The sequence below is a fragment of the Haliotis cracherodii genome, unplaced genomic scaffold, assembly GCF_022045235.1.
Source record: "Haliotis cracherodii isolate W230 unplaced genomic scaffold, xgHalCrac1.p SCAF_4, whole genome shotgun sequence".
NCBI lineage: Eukaryota > Metazoa > Mollusca > Gastropoda > Lepetellida > Haliotidae > Haliotis > Haliotis cracherodii.
Genome location: NW_027266297.1, coordinates 33,133,962 through 33,151,374, shown reverse-complemented (window position 1 = coordinate 33,151,374; position 17,413 = coordinate 33,133,962). Strand labels below are relative to the sequence as shown.

The window sequence follows — 17,413 nt, the reverse complement described above, 5'->3', positions numbered from 1 at the left end:
ACAATTCAATAACGTTCAGAATATGAAGAGACGAAAAAGTAAAGAATGTCACTCACTCGTACGTTTAGTGTTTCTTTTCAAATAAGTCGAAGTCAAGAGCGTCATGTGTTTCACATGTATTGATTCAAGGGCGTAGTAGAGTACCACATCCAACTTTATCTTGCAATGTTTGTCGTGAAACAGGCCGGTTGCCATATATCTATCATCAACTCTCTTTTTGAAAAGTATTTATTGATTTAGGTAGATGTATATCTACTTATAAGCTATAAATAACCATAAGAATTTCACGGTAAACATATTGATAATAATAATAAGGTTTGGCCAAAAAGAAAAAGAAAGTGGGACAAGAAACATAATTTCATCAGACAAAACAAATGGTTTAAACCTAATAAAAACAAAAACTAAATACATCCAATGGCAGTGATGGGAAAAGACCCACCATGGATTCCTGTGAAAGGTTTTGGAAACAGTTGTGGTCTACACCTGGCATCTGTAACCGCGAGGAACCATGGGTAGAGGAATATAATGATTGTGTAAGGGAAAATGGGAAAATCACCATTGTTGTGTTTCATTACACCTGATTGCCTGAAAAATGTGATTAAAAAGTCTAAATCTAATACGGCGCTAGGACCTGATGGTATTCGAAACCGGTTTTGGAAACTGTTTCTTTACTTTACAACATCAGGACTTCATTGTCTTAATTCTCTTGTGGATACAGGGGATGTTCCGCCTTGGTTGTGCAAGGGTCGAACAATACTTCTCCCAAAGCAAGGTGATTTGACTGATCCCCAAAACTTCCGCCCTATTACTTGTCTGAAGGGGCGGTGGGGTAGCCTAGTGGTTAAAGCGTTCGCTCGACACGCCGAAGACCCGGGTTCGATTCCCCACATGGGTACTATACGTGAAGCCCATTTCTAGTCTCCCCCACCGTGATATTGCTGGACTATTGCTAAAAGCGGCGTAAAACCATACTCACTCACTCACTCACTCACTCACTTGTCTGAAAACCAAATATTTACAGGGTGTCTTACAGAAATTGTGTCATCATACTGCGCATCCAATGACATTATTTACATGGAGCAAATAGGAGTTATAATTAGAAAGGGATGTTGGGGTTGTAAGGATCAACTACTACTTCCGAAAATGATCCTTGAAGAGGCTTAAACTTACCATCGTAACCTCTCAATGTGTTGGATAGACTACAGGAAAGCTTATGATTCTGTACCTCACGAATGAATTTTGAGGCCACTGAATGTATTGACCTCCCCGAGCGAGTACTTGTTTTACTCAAGTGTTTATTGAATGGCTTGTCAACTCAACATGAGATGTATTCGAAGGGGCAGGTGGTGACTTCGGAACCCATTTCTATCAGAAGAGGAATATTTCAGGGCGATTATTTTAGCCCTTTGCTTTTCTGCTTGTCAGTAAATCCTTTAAGCTTTTTGCTTAGCAAAGAGGAAGGTTATCATCCTGGACCTCCTCAGCACAGATCCCCAACATCCCTGTCACCTCCTTTACATGGATGGCCTTGAACTTATTGCCAATGAATGATCCACTCGCAGATTCACCTTGTCGATTACTTTTCTAATGATATCGGCATGTCTTTTGGACTCGACAAATGCAACATTCTTCATCTGAAACGTGGCAAGGTAGAAGAGGGAGGATCAGTCACCTTACTCGGATGAGGAGTTATTGACCATCTCGTGGAAGGTCAGGACTATACGTACTTAGGGATGCAGATTAGGTACAAACTCCATTTCTACGGGCAAAGTACAAATGTAGACTTAAGAAAATCTGGAGTTCAGAGCTGAACGCTTGCAATAAAGTAAAAGACACAAATGCTTATGCTGAACCCGTCCTTTCATATTCTTGTGGTATTGTTGATTGGACGAAACAAGAAATTCAGGATATTGACACCCTCAAACGAAGAATCATGTCAGACAATAGATCCCACCACCCTCGCTCTTCCCTCAATCGCTTATATTTACCAATCATTATTGGAGGACGTGGTTTGATTAACGTTGGGGCTCTTCATGATAGAATTGTTTTGTGTACTTTTGCACACATTTATTTGTCTGTTGATCCTCTTGTGAAGCATGTCAAAACTGCCACAGTTTCCTAAAACGAGCCAAGGATGTGGGGCACAATCTCAATGTCGGTGTTGATTTCGTTGATAGTTCTGAACTGCTGAACGGTACAGACATGAGTGTCATCCAAGCGAAGTGCCATATCAAATCGGCCCAAACTCAGTTCTTCAAGCAGAGGCTATCTGAACGACCACTGTATCGTGTTATGTGCAGTATGTTGAGAAGACCAACAATCCCGCAGAGACAGAGGGTTTTCTGTTTGCTGCTCAGGGCGAGTCACTTCCCACTCGAAACCGTCTGTGTGTGATTTTGCATCTAAATGTAAATATGAAATGTCGAGTATGTAATGAATTTAATGAGACTGTTCAACACATTGTCAGTGGATGATACAGAGGTCCACCAATGGAACGACCCGGAATATGTTGAGGGCGTCATGGAAAATGATAAATACAAAATCCTTTGGAATAGGCCCATTTACAGCCTTAGACGTATCCAGGCCAAAAGACCTGATCTTGTCCTTTTTTATAAATCCAATGAACTCATTTATATCATTGAATTTTCTGTCCCCTTTGACACTGATGTGATTGACAAGATTGACGAAAAACATGGCACATATGCCGACCTCGCTTTTGAAATGTCACGATTGCATCCCAAGTACCAACTTGTCCGACTCCCCATTGTTCTCGGTGCCTTAGGTTTGGTACCTCCCAATCTGTTGACTGCCACATGGGAGAGTACCCGGGTTTGCTACCAGGAATACAGCCCTTCTGACAATCTGGGTAATGCAGAAGGCTGCAGTGTTGGGGAGTCGTCACATTCTCCGAAAAGTTCTGGCTTGGTTTGACTAGGCAGCGCATCCTGAGAGAAGTCCCATTCGCTGTCTGGGCCAGGGCCCCGAGCTGATGATGAGCCTAACCACCCATACTGTGCCAGGATCACCCATACCATCTTTGTTGCATTTTATATTTTAATCTGTAAATGATACTTATAATGTTTCTGTTATATTGACATTCCAATGAGAAGATAAATGTTATCGTGAAACATCATAGACCATGGTCGAAAATAGTCTGCCTTAATGGTAGCATAGAATACGTGGGAAGGAATAAGTCAATATTCAGCACAAATCTATTGCTTTCATTAGTCTACGTACTTTCCTGTACTAATCAAGAAAGTAGGTCAGTTGCCACAACGTTAATTAAACAGGACAATGTCTAACGATTATACATATTCGTATGTGTGTTAAGTAAAAGAGGCAAAACTGCTTAAACAATATATTTTTATGTGACGCCAGTAATTGTGTCCGCTACGTATTTCACGTCGGACCAACATTCAATTGCTGATAAAATATTCGTAATATCATAAGGTACCTGTTCTGCGTTACAAAGTATACGGCATAAGCGTGCGTGGATTAGTTTTGTAAAATCTTTACAAGTTATTTAGTATAACACAGATCGGGTAGGATGATGACACCACTTCCTGAACCTTGTTACATTGAAATATCTTTTTCAAAATCGGGCTACACAAATATAATAGGACCAAGACCTGCCCATCTCACATAAAAATGTGAACAAACTTACGACAGTGTCAAGACTACGAGTAGGTCGTAAGAGGCGACTAACGGTATCGTGTGGTCAATATCTCTGACTTGGTTGACGCATGCTATTACGTAGATAGGTGTTAATCAGATCGAGCATTTACTGACCACCGTCATACACCTGGAATATTGCTGACTGCTGGCGTTTAATAATAACAACAAACAAACGTTGTGAAACGAGACCTGGCCTTCAAAACCGATTACATCGCGTAATCACGTTATGGCTCCACAGACCATAGCTGCGCCCTATTTTTGAGTAGTGAGTTACGTAGTTTTAGCGCAGAGGTGACTTTATTGAAACGGGGCCCTGGGAAATACGCAGTCAATGAGTCAATGTAAGATCCACTAAAGTCGTGACAGGCGTAAGCTAAGAGAGCTTTGTGAAACGGCGCCCACTTCATCTAACATTACCATCAAGAAACGTTGTGTCATTCGTTTACACTACAGACACATGTGCTCTCTCAATTTCACAGAGGCTAATTAAGTATGTCTTATTCAACTGCTAATGAGAGCCTGTCCTTGAGAATATACTCTGTAAATATATCCAAGCTGAAAGAAAATGTCAGTTGTGCCTAATGTCTTCTGATAATAAGAAATTGTTGTAACATTTTAAAATCTAATGGGTTGTACCTTTTGTCTACGCTTTAATCATTAAATCATAGTTAAAACAAGATGGTAGTCATTGATTTGTTCATTAATGTTGCACAAATTAATTTGGACTTTAACTTCTATTTTAGACACCTTTGTACGCTTCAACGTGATTTCTAGGAAAGCCAGGAATACGCAGATATTGAAAACAAACCTCAAACGTCGGCGTCGTTAGGGCTGATGAAAGAGCGTGTTACTTGTCTGAGATGGATTGACTCGTGTAATGACATCAGTTCCATGGGCAGAGCTTAGCCTTGATCGACCAAACATTTGGGTTAGGTAACGGATCCTAAATCCAACAAGATGTCGTATTTGAGATTTATTAGAAAGCGCGAACCAACTTTCTTACTCTGAAATCAACGAGGTAACAATTTCAGTCTCTGGCCTATTCGTCGTGCGCTGACGTTCCATCCGTCAAGGTTTCAAATGATGCCGCAACCTTTGCAGTGTGAACAATTATTTCTGGATCTGTTGCAATTTGCTCTTCATTTTGTAGTAACAATAACTGTTTGTTTAAAAAAGGAATCCTCATGTTTCAATATCAGGCTAATTAAGCTATGTACAGATGTCGCCTGCAGGCTAAGAATGTCTGGATGGCTACTGTTATCGACTTTGTCATCAGAATGGGAAGGATGCAGGAGACCCAAAAGCTAATGAATGTGTGACAGCGTGTGGCTCGTATAATCGTAGCACATACAAGTTGGCGGCAATCCCCTTTGTACTTTGTTTACACATGCAGAATTGTTGGTTGGACCTTGTCGAAGGGTTCGTTGCAGTACAGGGGGCTGAGAATGAAATCTGCCGCAGTGATCCATTGACTGGGGTAATAATAGTGTAACGCTTTGCGCATGTCCATATAAACCATAATAGTAACTATTATTATTTACGAATAAATAATTATGAAACAATGCAGCAAAGAAGGTTCGGATGATCGTGGCACAGTTAGGATGGTTAGGCTCATCATCAGTTCAGGGCCCTTGCCCCTTCCACACGCAGCCCAGACAGCGAATGGGACTAGTCAAACTCACCCAGAACATTTCGGAGAATGTGAAGATTCACCAACACTGAAGCCTTCTGCATTACCCAGATTGTCAGAAGGGCTGTATTCATGGTAGCAAACTCGGGTACTTAAAATAAAAAATGCAGCAAAGAGGGTTTGGGTGATCCTGGCACAGTCAGACTGGTTAGGCTCATCATCAGCTCAGGGCCCTTGCTTCCTCTACATGCAGCCTAGACAGTGAACGGGGCTTCTCCCAGGATGTGCTGCCGAGTCAAACCCATCCAGAACTTTTCGGAGAAAGTGAAGACTCCCCAACACTGCAGCCTTCTGTATTACCCAGATTGTCAGAAGGGCTGTATTCATGGTAGCAAACCCGGGTACTCTCCAAATGTCAGTCAAAAGATTGTTATTATTAAAAAATGCAGCAAAGAGGGTTTGGGTGATCCTGACACAATCAGGCTGGTTAGGCTCATCATCAGCTCAGCTGGGCCCTTGCCTCCTCTACACGCAGCCCAGACAGCGAATGGGACTTCTCCCAGGATGCGCTGCCTAGTCAAACCAAGCATGAACCTTTCGGAGAATGTGAAGACTCCCCAACACTGCAGCCTTCTGTATTACCCAGATTGTCAGAAGGGCTGTATTCCTGGTAGCAAACCCGGCTACTCTCCAAATGTCAGTCAAAAGATTGTTATTATTAAAAAATGCAGCAAAGAGGGTTTGGGTGATCTTGGCACAATCAGGCTGGTTAGGCTCATCATCAGCTCAGCTGGGCCCTTGCCTCCTCTACACGCAGCCCAGACAGCGAATGGGACTTCTCCCAGGATGCGCTGCCTAGTCAAACCAAGCCAGAACCTTTCGGAGAATGTGAAGACTCCCCAACACTGCAGTCTTCTGCATTACCCAGATTGTCAGAAGGGCTGTATTCCTGGTAGTAAATCTGGATACTCTCCCACTATCAGTCAACAGATTGGGAGGGACCAAACCTAGGGCGCTGAAAACAATGGGGAGTCGGACAACCTAGTACTTGGGATGTAAGCGTGACATTTCGAAAGCGAGGTCCGCATATTTGCCATGTTTTTTCCTGACTCCTGCCAATCACGTTAGTGTAAAATCGACAGTAAATTTAACAATATAAATGATTTAATTTGATTTATCAAAAAGGACAAGATTAGGTTTGTTGGCCTGGACACGTCGGAGGCTGTATACGAGCCTATTCCAAACAATTTTGTATTTATCATTTTCCCTAACGCCCGCTACATATTCTATGTACCATGGGTGGACCTCTGTGTCAAAACCACAAGCATGGTTCAAACGGTAATAAATGATCAAGCCACTCCCATCATGTCGCTTTACATATTGTGTTTATGCCAAAGCTGGGCCCCACTGACAATATGTTGTACAGTCTCATTAAATCCATTGCATAATCTACATTTCATATTTAAATTTGGATGCAAAATCACACACGGTTTCGAGTGGGAAGTGACTGGTTCTGAGCAGCAAACAAAAAAACCTTCTGTCTCATTTTTCAGACCAGCTGACTTCATCCAAGCGAAGGACTCTGCAGAGTTGCTGATCTTCTCAACACACTGCTCATAACTCGATACAGTGGTCGTTCAGATAGCCTCTGCTTGAAGAACTGAGTCTGGGCCGATTGGATATGGCACTTCGCTTGGTTGACACTCATGTCTGTACCGTTCAGCAGTACACAACTAACAACAAAATTAACATTAACATTGAGATTATGTCCCACATACTTGGCTTGTTTAAGAAAACTGTGGAATGCCTTGTTTTCATGAGTCCTGACATGCTTCACAAGAGGATCATTAGACAAGTAATTGTGTGTAAAAGTGCACAATACAGAGCCTCCACGTTAATCAAACCACGCCCTCCCAGTATAATTGGTAAAATATAAGCGATTGAGGGAAGAACGAGGGTGGTGGGATCTATTATTATATTATTATTATTATTATTATTATTACTACAAGCATAGATAGCTCCTTCCGATGTAATGAAATGCGTTCTCTGAAATCTAAACGTAGAGTCGATTGTACCATTACGACTATGTTATGAGTATCTGTTTATGAATCAATAACAAATAGTGATGATACCAGGTGTTAGCGAGAAGTTGAGCGACACCGGTGACACCTGCCACGAAAACCATGCAATGGTTCACCTTAAACAAACACGGAGTCAAAATAGGGAATTCCATCAACCATAATAATTTTCACTCATGCGTCAAAATTTGGAACTTTTTAAGGCTTTCCTGAGGCATTGAAGCTTGATCAAACGATTTCAACGGTCCATAACATCAATCCCTGGCATATCTGGTCCAGATTCGATTATTCATAGGCCGCCGTAATATAGCTGTAATATTGCTGAGTGCGGCGGTAAACAACAAACGAATTCAAAATGAAAGAAAATGAAATACATTATATGAATATCGCAGTCTAAATCTGTCCCTACTTTAAGAAATCTAACGCACTATTAATAAAAATCCAAAAGGCTATTGTTGTAGTAATTCTTTTAAGAACAATATAATGTATATTGATAACCTGGATCTGATCTGTTGCTTTATCTCCCTCCGACCTGCGATCTAATTAACACGAAATTGACTGGACAGATTAGGAAACCCCTAATATCTTCTTGACACGTCTTCATACATCAAGTATGTATGAATTAGTAATTAAGGATATTTTTATGTTACTCCAAACGCGCATATCGGCAGCAAATGCATACTGTCAACGACACATATTGCTCGACTACGACACGTATTCACCCAACTCAATAATGGAACGTTATGTAACACTTTCTTACTGAACCGTTTTCCTTGATCATGCTATTGTGTATGTAATCTTGACCTTGGCCTTAACTTCTGCTATTATGTGTGCTACCATGACTTTAAGCTTGAACTGGCAATCATCTGTTCGTGTATGTTACCACGAACTAGAAATCTCCAATCTTTTATCTTCTTGCTCATGCGTTCACACAAACAACTCATCCATAAACGCATCTATCAGGCATGCCCATTGCAATGTAATATTTGTCAGCTATTGACATTGACTATCGCCAAAAGTAAGGTTATAGAAAGTTAAGACAAACATCCAATTAAAATAATTTAACCCTCTTAAATCGACGTTAACTACGTTATTACAGAATACAGAAGGATCAAGGCCAACACGCGGCATGACAACAACAGTATTAATAATGTAACAATGTATTTCATCTGAATCCAAAGGAATCAAAACCATTTGCTTCCCTGCGGGGCCAGGTCTGACGATACTAGCTAAAGGTCATTTACAGATAACTGGCTCTCACCATGAACGGCTTGGGACAGATTTGAGTGAAGGATTACCCTGATGAATGTATTCCTACCGCTACCATTTCCTTCTCTAATGCTTCAAGAGAGGGATTATAGTTTGTTCGAGGGAGGACGCGAGTTGTTATGCAATAAAACATATAAACAAACACATCTGAACAAGGGTGAACATATGCGTACAGATAAAAATACCAGGATCGTTTCAATAGGATTAATTTTGCAAAAGGAACTACATACCGGTTTTGTCACAAGCACTTTTACGTTTGGTTTTACGCCGCTTTGAATAGTATTTCGATGATATCACGGCGTGTCGGCTTGGTAAGGAGGAAAGACCAAATGACGCAGAAAGCAGGCCTTAGACGTTTAACGTTTTGATAAAAAACTACTTCAGTAATATCACGGTACTATGAATGAATGAAACAGTGAATGAGGAAATAGTGTTCTATTATCTGAAAAAAATATATATAATTTCAAATAAGACATTTTAAAAGTTGGGTATTGTGTTCTGAATAAAGCAATTTGCAACGTGACTGAGTGAATGAGTATGGTTTTACGCAGAGTTTTGCAACATTCCAGCAATATCACTCAAGGGACACCAGAATGAGCTTCCCACATTGTACCCATGGGGGAAATCGAACCCGGGCCACCTGCGTGACAAACGAACACTTTAGTCACCCTTTAGAATACCCTATCATCCTTTCAATATGAGAGTATGCTACAAACGAATTAATGTGAATGCAGATACGTAGCTTCTTTATACAGAAATGCTGTAGTAACGTAACGATGTGAACATACAGTGTCACATGTTACTTCCCTAGTATGTATCGGATATCGAGTATGTAAAGAAAGGCGGACGATACTGAATGATTATACTGCTGCTTTACTGTGCGTATGTAGGACGATTTGTTTTGTTATTCCTTCAGCCTGTGTAAAGGTTTCATGATGAAGGAAGCGTCTTTATAGGTAACGCAACAACAGTCTTACTCTTGGGACACTTCCCTTGATCAAAGAAAGAACGTGATATTGTTGTCGACGTAAAGGTTTTTATCACGAACGTACTTTCGCTCATTAGACCTCCAAATGGGACCAGGGGCGGTCGGGTAGCCTAGAGGTTAAAGCGTTCGCTCGTCACGCCGAAGATCCGGGTTCGATTCCCGACATGGGTACAATGTGTGAAGCCCATTTCTGGTGTCCCCCGCCGTGATATTGCTGGAATATTGCTAAAAGCGGCGTAAAACCATACTCACTCACTCAAATGGGACCAAAAAATTGTGATGGTCATGCTACAATATCCTTTGCACTTGATTGTCTTCGTGTGACTGCTTAATAATAAATCAAAATAAAAAGCTTAATACTTTGTTAAACTGCAGTATGCACACATTAAATTGTATGATAATCGTCCTATTTGTTCCCATTAAAGACTTCAAAGTCAGTTCCAAGTATTAAATGATTTCCGAATTCTTGTCATAACACATAATTACACACTCCAAGTTTAATCCGAAGAAAGCTATCTACCAAATTCTCTTAACGGCAAAGTAGAAGAATACTGAATGCATTTTGATTTCGTTGTTTTATTTCGATTCAAATCTAATAAGGTTATTACAGATCAACTGTAAATTAAAAACCTTCTTCTACGGATTCCTGAAGGTTGTTCTACATGTAAAATACCAAAGCAAGTCAAAAGAGATTCATCGCACATTCTATCATGACACGGCATACAAGTCGTAGAAGGAACACGTCAAATATTTGCTACTCTATTAAATACCTGATTTGGAGAAAGGTAAAGCTGGGATGAACTTACCTAACGTCCAGAGCCTCCAGAATGTCCAGATGCACTGACGCTAAAGTCTTGTCAAAGCCAATCTATGCCCAGCCTTCGATCGATTTAGACATGGGCTGAGCAAACTCTGCTCGCGAATGGCCTGGGATCTAAATACTCGAGTGTCACAGGACCGGGGACTTTCCTAGGATTGCTCCACTAACGACCAGTAGATGTGGTTGTTCTTTGGACTCAATTAGTCAGGGGGGGTCTCGACGATTGTGCCATGGTGCTACGTGCAAGTGTATATACGTTGCTACCTTAAAACAGGGCGCCAACATGTAATTGTTGCCTTTCTGATTTAAATCAAATTAGTAGCTACAAGAAATTATAATAAACACTAATAGTGTATGGGGCAACTGTGGAAATTGAACATGGTTTGATTTGTAAATCGTAAGGATACAACCAATTGGAATAGACGCACAACAAACGGTGTAGGACTACATAAGGTGTAACTTTGATCCTTTGTGCAATTATTGTACTTCTAACGATTATTTTAATTGTTTGAACGTATTGAGTATTTTCCAATAATAATAACAATAAAAAATGCAATCTATTTTTGGAGAGTAAATGGAACATTACCGTATTCAACGTAATACGCGCCCCGCTCTGATAAACGCCCACGGCGATATTTGCTAATGTATTGGCTAGTGAACAATCTCAATCAGCACCCTTTCCGATTGATCAATATACACAAGACTCATTTATTCGTGTATAATACGCACTCGTGTGTTATATGCACCCTTAATTATGGGCAATTAAATTCTGGAAAAATATATCGGTCGTATGTAAACATTTCAGGCTGTCAGCATAAAGCACGAAATTTACGATCTTTTTAACTCTGTTTATATTTCTAATTTTGAGAGCGCTCTGGACGCTTTTTACGTCAAATACGGTCGAGATCCCAACGCACATCAATCAGGATTACGCACTGTAAATAGAAGCATCCTAAGAATACCATTTGCATAATGTTTCACGTGACCGTCATGACAAAATGGACAGATTTATAAATTTCACCTGATAGTAATTCTTTTAAGAAAACGACATCATCATTACCGCCTATAACCGTTTGGTTTCAAAGGTCACCCAAATGACTTTCTTTCAAATATTGGTTTCAAACTAAGAGACCAGTAATATTTCAATATGAAGGGTGTGGGAGTGAATGGTGGTTTTCGCCGCAACAATCAATACAAAAGCATGGGCCACGTAAATCAGTGGTTGATAGCAGGAGCAACGTTCCACGCCCTCGGCTACGATGATACGCAATGCGCCAAGTCACAGAACCTGACCACTCGATCCGAAGTTGTTAATCCATTCTGTCGGAATACGTTAGACATAAACAGTCAGACAACGTATGGTGACCACTAAACCTTCTTCTTCATCGAATATTACCACAAACATGGATTGCTGCTGACAAACATGAACCTGAATACCCCGGATGTAAATATAGGTCCTCAGCAACCTTTTACTCGTTGTACGAGGCGACTAAATCCAGTCTCTGACACCATGAGCATCGATCCACGCAATTAGGAAACACTGACAAGCACTCAAGCGAGTCTGACCTATTACTTGTTGTGAGATGTGATTGAAAAGAACGGGTGGTCAGGCTCGGATGACTGCCTGACATTGTTTCCAAATTGCGTGGATCAATGTTGATGATGTCAATCCAAGGATAGTCCGGTCCAGCCTAATTATTTACAGACCACCGTCATATATCTCGAATTGTGCGGCACACACACACACGCACGCAAATACACACATACATACACTCTCTCTCTCACACACACACGTACACATAGGCGCGCGCGCAAATGCACAAATGTCCTGTAGAGGGCTATGAAGTGTAGCTGAAATATCAAGCTGAGGGATATCCGAATGGTGTAACTGCCACGTGGCACCGAGTCGTATGAAATGCAGCGAAATCGTCCGGCAGTACAGTCTTCGGAATAAACGTAGCATGGTCGCGTAGTAATGTTCATTTAACTATATATATATGCACCCCTCATTAGGTAAATGTAGAATGTGTTTCGGGCTTCCTCAATTGGGAGTAATGTGCTTTCACTGAATAAACGAATTCCACATGAAAACTTTCTGATTGAACTGAATGGTATTTGATAGTATTTATTTATTAGTGAGGATTATTTAAGCTATATACAGGCGGCCTCTAATTAATTGTATCTTGAACCAGCAAAGCAATAACTAACAATACGCGCAACGACCCACGTGGCCCGAGGACAGATCAGCAAAGTCCCCTATCCTGAAAATCCCAGTTGTTGTCCTCCAATAAGATTATCGCATTTCTGCAATGCCAATGACTTCATGTGTTTACGGACGCATTTAGCCCGAAAGTTTCATTGGTTAGAGAGAACGATACTATTACGTGTAGTCATGTAAATTCCCCATAAAAGCAATTCAGTCTCCAAAGCCAGTGGAATATTGCATCAAGAATAAGTGAGCGATGATTCGTTGTTGACGATGCATATGACATCCCATAGGTTATTGGCATCTGTAATTTATCCTTTAATAGTCAGAATTTCAAATACCAAATATGTCCATGAATGCACTGAATTAAGAGACAGTCAACATTCTACCCATCATGACCAATAATGTCAGAGCGGTAATTCCTGCTCATGCATTTGGTTGCCAAGTGTTTGAGAGGTGTGCATCTGGAATGAGAAAGTGGCACGCTGACTGTTGTCTACAGAGTCCGACCTATTCCTGCTTCCTCATCAACAGTCTTCCAGTCCTAGCGCCGTGGGGCAGAATACGAGAGAAGCGCGCCTGATGAGGGGATACCTTTCATAGCTTCCAAACTGTTGAGTCGCTTTCCATTGTGGGAATGTATCCCAGTCTTACTTTCTGCAATATGCGACTTGCATCCGAATATGCTTCAATATATTTTCCTACACCAATTGAGTGACCAGTCAAGATATGATTGTCATGGAAATGGCTTGTACACATGTGAATGATAACTAACTTGATCCCTAGAATACAATGTTGGTGAGTGAGTGAGTGAGTGAGTATTGTTTTACGGCGCTTTTAGCAATATCCCAGCAATATCACGGCGGGGGACACCAGAAATGGTTTGGTTTGGTTTGGTTTGTTGTTTAACGCCGCACTCAGCAATATTCCAGCTTTATGACGGCGGTCTGTAAATAATCCAGTCTGAACCAGACAAACCAGTGATTAATATCATGATCATCGATCCACGCAATTGGGATCGATGACATGCATCAACCAAGTCAGCGAACCTGACCACCTGATCCCGTTAGTCGCCTTTTACGACAAGCATAGTCGCCTTTTACGGCAAGCATGGGTTGCTGAAGACCTATTCTTCCCCGGAATCTTCACGGGTCACCAGAAATGGGCTACACACAAGAATACAATGTTAACCTAAACATCAAGCTTTATTCATATGGTGTGAAGCCCATTTCTGGTGTCCCCCGCCGTGATATTGCTGGAATATTGCTAAAAGCGGCGTAAAACCATACTCACTCACTCACTCACTTTATTCATATGATAAATCAAACAGAAAAGAGGAATTATTGATAATTTCAACATCTTTTGTCTCAGTATCATTATCTGTGAGTTAGTTAAATGTTGACGTCACATCGGCAATATTTCAGCAATATCGTGAAGAGACAACATTTGACATTATTAATATATATTTAAACTATATAACATTCTGTCGTCTAAGGACAGTATAATAATTAGAATATCACAGACGAAGGTGAGGTGAAATGGGGTTTAACGTCGCGTCCAAGATTATTTCACTTATATAGCGACGTGTGTGTGTGTGTGTGTGTGTGTGTGTGTGTGTGTGTGTGTGTGTGTGTGTGTGTGTGTGGCTGCTTGTACTAGTCCGGACTGATGCCGATTTATAGTGCTAGCTCAGTGAGATACCATGCCGCAGTTTAACATGAATACCCCACTCAGACACAGTATTCTGACTCCGAGCCGACCAGTCCTTGTTTTAGCCCCTTAATGCCGAGCGCCAGACAGGGTAACAGCAAGTACCATCTTTTAACGTCTTTTGGTATGACGCAGTCGGGGATCGAGCCCCGGACCTTCAGCTCTATCACAGACGTATGTGAAGCTGGTTTGATAACATGTAAAAATAATTAGCATTCAACAACACAATATAAAAGCGGGCTATAGATCACCACCAACAGAAGGCAGATCACCACACTGGGGACCATGGGGACTAACAGTACTTTTGCTACCTGCATGGACCCCAGCAGGATTTACATCGTCCCTTCAGTTGTTTGCGATGGCTGACAAATTTAGCCAAACATTAAAACAACACATATGCTATAATTTAAAAACACGGCAGGAATAAATATACTTTGAAAGACGTGGTCTTACATACCCTCTCAGAGGAAAGTATCATTATCAAGATCAGTACTGAGTTGCACTGTGGACGAATGCTTTGTACTTTCATCAGGTCCGTTTTAATCAATTTATGTTACGTTCAACAAATTTATTAACAGTATTAATTGTACATCCAATGACATTGTTATCCTAGTATGTGGGATAATTAATTAATTAATTAATAAATTAAAAGACATAACAACTACATTGGATATGACAATGCCTAGGTTCTCCAGAAATATACGTTTTAGTGATAAAACCCCACTGAATATTCTACACTGTGGTGTCTTGGACCTTTCTTTAGGTATGTGACATTAAGAAAACGTTTTCGTCCAATCCGTAAATTAAAGCAGTTGTAAAGCTGAAAACGTTGTTTTTACAGCACCGCAGACAACTGCTTCAGTTGCGGGCCTATCATAATACTTCTAACTTCACTTGCTATCAGTCATTATCATGCACTTAAAGTTTCAATTTTTGAAACTTGTGGTTTCCGAGAAGATTTTGACAGCCTTTTCAATTTCATTTAAAAACCCAGCTGAATTTGAATGCATTAAATGGATTTCGGTCCCATTCAGACAGACACGATTGCAAAAAGTTTCCGATCATTTCGTCATGCGTTTCGAAAGCAGAAGAAAACAAGTTTAAACATTACCCTTTACAGTCGCACAAAAGACGACGCACAACACTAACTGACCATTAGAATACAGGGCAGGTGAGCTAAAACAATATATATACTTCAAATTTTTCACAATATTACTTCATTGAACTTCAAGGTTGGCGCATTGCACGAACTGAATTTCATGTTGAATATTCAGCGATTTAAGATGTTACGGAGTACACCGGAAAGTTGTTACAGAGGCCGATTTCAAACGCACTACAGATGACATAATCTACATGGAAATGATACTTACTTATTTGCATGACTAAACAGTGTAATGCTTTGACAAGCGCATGGTCAAGCCTTGAATGTATTGATTCTATGTAAATATCGAATAATAATTGAATTATATTTACTTAGTATATTATCTCTAATGAAGACGATATACTGCATAAAGTGCTCCTTTAGTTATATGAACGTTTTAAAGCCCATTTGTAAACTGTATGTCCCATCAAACAGATTAAAGTAGCATTATTCAAATATATTTTTCAGCATGGTCTGATAAAATGATATTTAAGTTAAACCGTATGAGACACAATGCTCCTAAAGTTTCAAATCTGGAATTTAGAGCTGAACGGTCGCAATAACGTCAAAGCATCATATACATAAGTTGTACCCGTCCTTTCGTATTCTTTGTTGGTGTTGTTGATTGGACGAAACAAGAAATTCAGGGTATTGACATTCTCACACGAAGAATCATGTCAGACAATAGATCCCACCACCCTCACTCTTCACTCAATCACTTATATTTACCAGTTATGATGTGAGGGCGTGGATTGATTAACGTGAAGGTTCTTCATGCTAGAATTGTGTTGTGCACTTTTGCGCACATTTATTTGTCTGATGATCCTCTTGTGAAACATGTCAAGATCAAACAAGGAATTCAACAGGCTCCTTAAAAAAGCCAAGGATGTGTGACATAATCTCAATGTCAATGTTGAATTCGTTCATGGTTCTGTACTGCTGGACGGTACAGAAATGAGTGTCAACCAAGTGAAGTGCCATATTAGTTTTTCAATGATAAGCTATCTGAGCTGATGATGAGCCTAACCAGTCTGACTGTGCCAGAAGCACCCAAACCCTCTTTGCTGCATTTATTATTTTAATCTGTATATAATAATAACAACAATCTGTTGACTGACATTGGGAGAGTACCCGGGTTTGCTACCTGGAATACAGCCCTTCTGACAATCTGGGTAATGCAGAAGGCTGCAGTGTTGGGGAGTTTTCACATTCTCCGGTGTGTTTGACTAGGCAGCGCTTCCTGGGAGATGTCCCATTTGAAGTTTGGGCTGCGTGTAGAGGGGGCAAGGGCCCTGAGCTGATGATGAGCCTAACCAGCCTGACTGTGCCAGGAGCATTAGAACCCTCTTTGCTTCATTTCCTATTTTAATCTGTAAATGATAATAATGATAATAGTAATAATAATGAAAATAATGAGTACCCGGGTTTTCTAGTAAGCCAGGAATACCACCCTACTGACAATCTGGGTAATGCAGACGGCTGCAGTGTTGGGGAGTCTTCGAATTCTACGAAAAGTTCTCGTTTAGCTTGACAAGGCAGCGCTTCCTGGGAGAATAATAATACAGCGTTAACATCCACGTCAATGTGTTCTGAAAGTAAATATGTAAATCATTATCTACGGGAATGTCTTCTTCTTGAACCGATCTTACATCTCCAGGAAATGAATTCCACGTAACAGCTGTATTATAGGCGGCAGATCTCGCTCCGAAGGTACTGAGATCCACTTCAGGGACCTCAAATGACTTTGCGTAGGGGTTACAAAGGACAGTACTCTTTAACTGGTTCACCAAGATGAGCCGGCCCTGTGCCGATGACACGCTTATATGTGAGTGTGAGGTTCTCGTATCTAAACCACTGCTTGTCAGTGACTACCCTGAATATTTCATCAACATTTTC

General features: G+C 40.7%; 1 protein-coding gene across 1 annotated transcript in view; it reads right to left on the bottom strand.

The window, feature by feature from the left end:
• Window positions 1-10,495, bottom strand: part of LOC139480332 (trissin receptor-like) — a 56,877-nt gene extending 46,382 nt beyond the window's left edge. The window contains exon 1 of the mRNA XM_071263394.1: window positions 10,447-10,495. The gene's annotated coding sequence lies outside the window, so the exon portion shown is untranslated. The remainder of the gene's footprint in view (window positions 1-10,446) is intronic.
• Between the last annotated feature and the right edge of the window lie 6,918 nt (window positions 10,496-17,413).